Genomic DNA, 6,655 nt, shown 5'->3' with positions numbered 1-6,655 from the left:
GGCGTCCACTATATTGTAAAAGAAAAGTTACTACATTCTTACCACTATGAAAGAAGTATATGGTGATCCCTTTTGAGTTTTGGAGGCAATAACTTCCTAGAAGTATCTTTATAACACTCCTTCAAGCCATTTATCAGGTGACTCCAGAGCTTGGTGTCTGAGGGGAAGCCAGAAATGGGCACTTCCACACACAGTTCCACTCAGAGGTGGCCCTAAGGACATGGTGAAGAGAAATCATCTCGGTGGTAAGAACATTAGGCAACACACTCCCCTATTTCCTTCCAGGGAGGAAGAAACAGTTGAGATAAAGGCACATACATGTTGCTGGGCAATGGCAAATGGCTTCATTAGAAACCAGAAGAAACAGTACTAGAACATTATTAATAGTTAGAGTGAGAAGGAATGTAAGTGGGTCTATGTGAATGGACCTGAAATATGAATGTTTTTATGTGTCATGTCAGTGTCCACAAGAGAATATCTACTGCAGAGAAGATGCTTAACAACTAGGTAGATAAGATGACTTGTCCAGTAGATGTCTGTCCTTGACCTGTCTTTGACCAGATGGCTTCTGTCTTTGACCATCCATTGCTTGCACATTTAATCAGTGAGCAGAATATCTATATATGTTAGCAAGGATAAAGGTTATACATGAGCACAAAGGCAAGGATTCAGTTTTACCAAGCCTTTTGTATTTAGTTACAGATATTGCTGAATATCTGAACTTTCAACAGCAGAGAATCACTTATGAGCATGTTGTATACATCAAATCTCTTCTTTCATGAAGTGAGCAATGATTCATCCTTATTGCAACTGAAACTTATTCTAGAATGATGGGCTTTTTCCCTTTCACAAGCACTACTGTCCTAATTCTGACAGATTTACTGGTGTAGTATACTAAATAGCATTGCTTTAGACCAAGGAAGTCATTTTATAGCAAAGGAGATGTAATATTGAACATGTACCCATAAGATTCACCAGTCCTTTCATACAGTATATTATCCAGAAGTTCATGACCTGAATTTTAGAATGAATACTTAAAGTTTCATCTACAGTTACAACTAAGAGGACACACTCTCCTGAGTTGGGGCATTCTCCTTCAGAATGTGGTATAAACATTGTTCAGTTCAGTCACTCAGTCGTGTCCAACTCTCTGTGACCCCATGGACTGCAGCATGCCAGGCTTCCCTGTCCATCACCAACTCCTGGAGCTTGCTCAAACTTAAGTCCATCGAGTCGGTGATACCATCCAACCATCTCATCCTCTGGCGTCCCCTTCTCCTCCTCCTGCCTTCAATCTTTCCCAGCATCAGAGTCTTTTCCAAGGAATCAGTTCTTTGCATCAGGTGGCCAAATATTGGAGTTTCAGCTTCAGCATCAGTCCTTCCAATGAACATTCAGGACTGATTTCCATGACAATTAGACAGTGCTGTGTGCCCAAGAGCTGGGACACACTGAACCAAGGACCATGGGACAGAAGTAGGACTGGCTCTTATCACCACTCTCAGTCATCTATTTGGGGAATTTTTGCTTCCTTCCCATGCAACCCAATTGTGATTGATCCCAGTGCCCTATATTGGTGAAGAAGGGGCTGCTTCTTCAAACAAAAGACACAGTAAGAGTTTCATTAAACCCAAAGCTAGGGACTTTCTTGATGGTCCAGTGGTTAAGAATCCACCTGGCTAATGCAGGGGACATGGATCCAATCCCTGGTTCAGGAAGATTCCACATGCCGTGGGGCAACTAAGCCCATGGGTGACAACTAACGAGTCCATGCTCCACAACAAGAGATGTCACCACAGTGAGCAGCCCACACACTGCAACTAGAGAGTAGCCCCCGCTTGCCTCAACTAGAGAAAGCCTGCACACAGCAACAAAGGCCTAGTAAAGTCAAAGATATAATAAAAAGAATTTTAAAAACCCCAAAGTTACAACAGATACCAAATCATCTTGGACACTTTACACCAACAGACTCGAATACAAAGAAAGCAATTACTGTCATAAGTACCTAGAGACAATGATTCATATTGAAAACATGGAGAAATATGTCTTGGAACTTGATTAATATTCTAGTGCATCTCGTGATGTTCTCATGCTCAGTAACAATACTAAGAAAACAATTATAGCCACAGTAGCCTGACAAAATCAAGATAACCAGAAACTCATACCCCTTAGGAATGAAGATGTGGGTCACTCCACCAGGAGATTAATCTCTATCAGAAGAAATGTGTCTAAGGATGAAGGTAATCTACACTAGTACTAGCAGTCCTTCTGACGTCTAATCTCCGTTTCCCTTGAGGTGCCTGAGTGCACTTCAAACTGTGATTTCTGACAGGGAGGTGAGGGGGACGGGTATGTGCACAGAGTGATCTTCTGTCCAGTGTGCGGTCTGTACACCAATGTCCTAGGCTCCCATTGCCTGGCAACATAGTTCAAAGGCAAGTTTCTCAGAAATTCATCCAATGGAATTGAGCCCCAGATGACCACAGTGATAAACCATTAATAAATTCACATATATCTGACTTTTCTCTTGCCCCAGTTTCTGTTTTCCCTCTTTTTCTTTCAGACTCTTCATGATCATCTCCTAAATGAATTATTTGCATTCAAATATTTGTATCTAGGTCTGATTCAGGGAAAACCCAACATAAGTCATATAATATCTCAAAATAAGTAATATACAAGGTAAATATAAGTAATAAAATGGATGTATAAATATATATATTCAGCAAGACCAGTTCCACCACTTTTTATGGATATTGAGTACACCACTTCTCAGAGGCAGGTCTTGCCCAGCAGTCACGTGGGTTAAAGGAATATGTGAGTCATTCTCTGATCCTAGCAATAGGAAACATACTTAAACCTTCCCAGTCCATAATGAACATAGATGTTATATAATTAGATCAGCAAAATAAAGCAGAGAATTTAAGGTCCAAATGGAAGACAATTAAAATGGCCCCCATTATTCATGCTGGGAGACTTGTCCTGGACAGCACATGCATTGCAAGAATTGTTCTGAGATTAAAAGAGCAAAGAGCCTGCACAGTTTCAGTTTCTCAATATCACATCCTCCGGCATGTTCTAGGAATTGCTTTTAAGAAAGAAGAATCAAACCTATAGAATTAAACACTGGAAAGTTGGTTTCTTCTGCTAAACAAAGAAGAATATTTAAAACCAAGGTAGAGAGGGTTTATTCGGCACCAGGAGTAATCTAGATGCCTTTAAATATGCATATGAACAGAAATAATGTATTAAAGGCTAGGAGTTTCCATACTTTGTGGAAATGCGAAAGTTCATCATTTAAGATTTCCATTTTCCCATACATACATACATACATCAAGGGTCATGGTCAAAGCCCGAAACTTCTTTGGTTGTCAAACTTCCCAATATATGAAATTACAAGTAATTCTCAAAAAATCAAATGCTAAAAAATGATGATTGAAGTGAAGAGCTTAGAAAAGTCAAATAAAAGGATTTAAATATGTGATATTTTCAATAATTTTGCCAAATTAAATTTAGAATTTATTTAACTGCTTTGTTTGATATCACTTTGCTCTACTCATTCCAGATTTTTTTCCCTGTTTAATTCCATTTGCTACAATCATGATATTAGCTAAATAATATACTCTATGCCACTGTGAAGTTAATTTAAGTTTCTTTTAAAATTATTTTAATCATTTGGCCTTAAGAATTTTCATTTGGTGGCAGGCATTGAGTGGATGAAGGTGGTAATGGAAAGGGGTTTAATGAACAAATTTATCTGGGTGCAAAAACCATAATAAATAAGACAAAAGGAGGAAATGAAAGAGATATTAAGACCTGTACTTTTTCTGAGCTACTTTTCAGTTTAATATATATTTTAAAAGAATTTTAAAAATCAGAATTATAGTAAAAATACAAACTTGTAAACAATCATTATACTTATAATCTCCAAATAAAGTACAATGCACATTTTTATTAAACTCAACAGTTTGAATTAAGTAAATAAATTTTAAAAGTTACCATTCTTGCTACTTATATAATATGAAATTTAAAAATATATATAATCTGGATTTAATTTTAGCTACTATCCATACAGAATTAAATTTTTAGTTGATACCCATCTCCATAAATAGATCACGGAATTCATATTAGTTTATGTTTCATATTGGAGGGAGATTAGACAAACTCAGAAGGGAATCACTGCTGAATATTAAATTTTATAAAGATTTGAAACTTTTTACTACAATAAAAAACAAGGTGTCCATAAATTATCTTATTCGCAAAAACTATGATGTCATAAGTGAGCTACCCAGAGAGGGTCTGGTCCACTCTCTGCTTTGCAACCAAACAAATCTGCATTTAGAGACTTCTAATGACAATTCTAACTGATAGAAAAGTGAATATCAGATAAAACATCTCCTGAATATTTTCTACTATACTGCCTTAAATATGAAAAATAATCACAGTTTTGGATCAGAAAGCAGTCATTTCTGAACTCAGATAGGCGCTAACACTGATGGAAACAAAAAATAAGTTTTAAGATCTGGGAGATAGCCACTGATTTTTTAGCAAAAGTGGTTCAAAGTTCCAGACTGACATTTGATAAACAACCATAAAGTATCATTTTTTGTTTTCCTCAATATGATTTTTCAATGATCCTAAGAACAATCTGTGAAGAAAATTAAAGATGAAAATGAATCATAAAGAATTGAAGTAACACTAACCATTTTATGTAACCTTGCTCCTTAAGAACGCAGGGGCCAAAAAGTGTGAGCAATAGATGATGAAAGAAAGAGTCGTGGGTATTATTAATCACCCATATTAGTGTGATTCTTTTTGGTTTCAAACTTCAAACTACTTTATCTTAACTCACTTTGCCTCATGCTTCTCACAAAAGTTGGTATTTAATTGAGAAACACAACCTTGTTCTGTATATAATATAAGCTAGAAAAAGTAGGACAGTCGATGTCATAGGTGACACAAAAACTGGTGTTATCAGCAAACTCAACATTTCTCAAGAGGAATAAAGACAATTTTCTTTAAGAGTCTCATTCTGAAGCTACACTTTGATAAACCAAATTCTGTGTCTTTAAAAAATTACCTAACTCCCATCTATTGCCTCTCTTCATTCCAATAAAGATTGCTCCAAGGTAAGGGTTATTTAGGGCCCCTGTTCTCCTAGGGCAGACATGAGCCTGCCCATCGCTTTCTTCATGCTGCCTCTTCTGCAGTTGACAGAGAAGACAGTTTCTACACTCTAGCTTCTAGCAGCTTGGTATCTCCTTAATTCAAATTAGTAGGGGAGCACAAATTGAAAATAATTGTTACCTGCCACCTAGTAGGTAGAAGAAAAGCAGTTTTTTGTTTCTTTTTTTCTTTTTTTAACCACACCAAAAACAAACTAGGGAAAGCATTTACTTTTGTTGGGGAGGAAGAAACTTTTCTCTGCCCTTCTAGGTTCTTCTGTTTGCTCTAAGAATTAAATTGAGATGAGACAGATTAACAGAAGAAAATTAAAACAAAAGCTTAATAACATGCACACATGGGAGAAACTCAGAAAAGGTGAATAACTCACCAGAATGGTTAAAACTCTCACTTTAAGTCCCATCTTCAACTAGAGACAAAAGAGGGTGTTGGGGTTAGTGGTTTGGGACATCATAGGGGAAGAAGGCAATGCACATGCAGATGGAAAAGCAAATGTTTGGTTAAACGGTTTGCTTAGCCTTGGAGATACAAGGGGACACAGAGAACTCTAAGGGATCCCTCTCCACACCTTGAAGAAGGAAATGGCAACCCACTCCAGGATTCTTGCCTGGGAAATCCCATGGACAGAAGAGCCTGGTGGGCTACAGTCCATGGGATCGCAGAGTCAGACACGACTGAGCAACTGAAATAACAACTTTACATCTAGCCAACATTCATTACAGAAATCTCTGGTGACAGATTTCTTCCTATAACAAGCCCTCTATGTAAATTATTTTAGGCAATTAGGAGAAGGTCAAAGTTTCTGAGTCTTTGAGTCTTGAGTTTTTTCAACTCAAAATAATCCACACTCCAAAGAGACATTTTAGGGTAGCAAATTTTGTTCCCCAAAGCTTTTGTTCTCCTCTTCATATTTCCAGGAAAAAAGGACACAGCAGGTGACAGAGTAGAACCAAGGGATCATTGAACAGTAAGGAGCAAGGAATCAGAAAAACGGTCCCACATATTTATGTATTTGTATATGCAAATATATATGTTTATGCAAATATATGCAGATGACACCACCCTAATGGCAGAAAGTGAAGAGGAACTAAAAAGCCTCTTGATGAAAGTGAAAGTGGAGAGTGAAAAACTTGGCTTAAAGCTCAACATTCAGAAAACGAAGATCATGGCATCTGGTCCCATCACTTCATGGCAAATACATGGGGAAACAGTGGAAACTGTGTCAGACTTTATTTTTGGGGGCTCCAAAATCACTGCAGATGGTGACTGCAGCCATGAAATTAAAAGACGCTTACTCCTTGGAAGAAAAGTTATGACCAACCTAGATAGCATATTGAAAAGCAGAGATATTACTTTGCCAACAAAGGTCCGTCTAGTCAAGGCTATGGTTTTTCCACTGGTCAGGTATGGATGTGAGAGTTGGACTGTGAAGAAGGCTGAGTGCCAAAGAAGTGATGCTTTTGAACTGTGATGT

The sequence above is a fragment of the Budorcas taxicolor genome, chromosome 16, assembly GCF_023091745.1.
Source record: "Budorcas taxicolor isolate Tak-1 chromosome 16, Takin1.1, whole genome shotgun sequence".
Taxonomy (NCBI): domain Eukaryota; kingdom Metazoa; phylum Chordata; class Mammalia; order Artiodactyla; family Bovidae; genus Budorcas; species Budorcas taxicolor.
The sequence above is the reverse complement of the archived record's forward strand: the minus strand, read 5'-3'. Positions refer to the sequence as shown.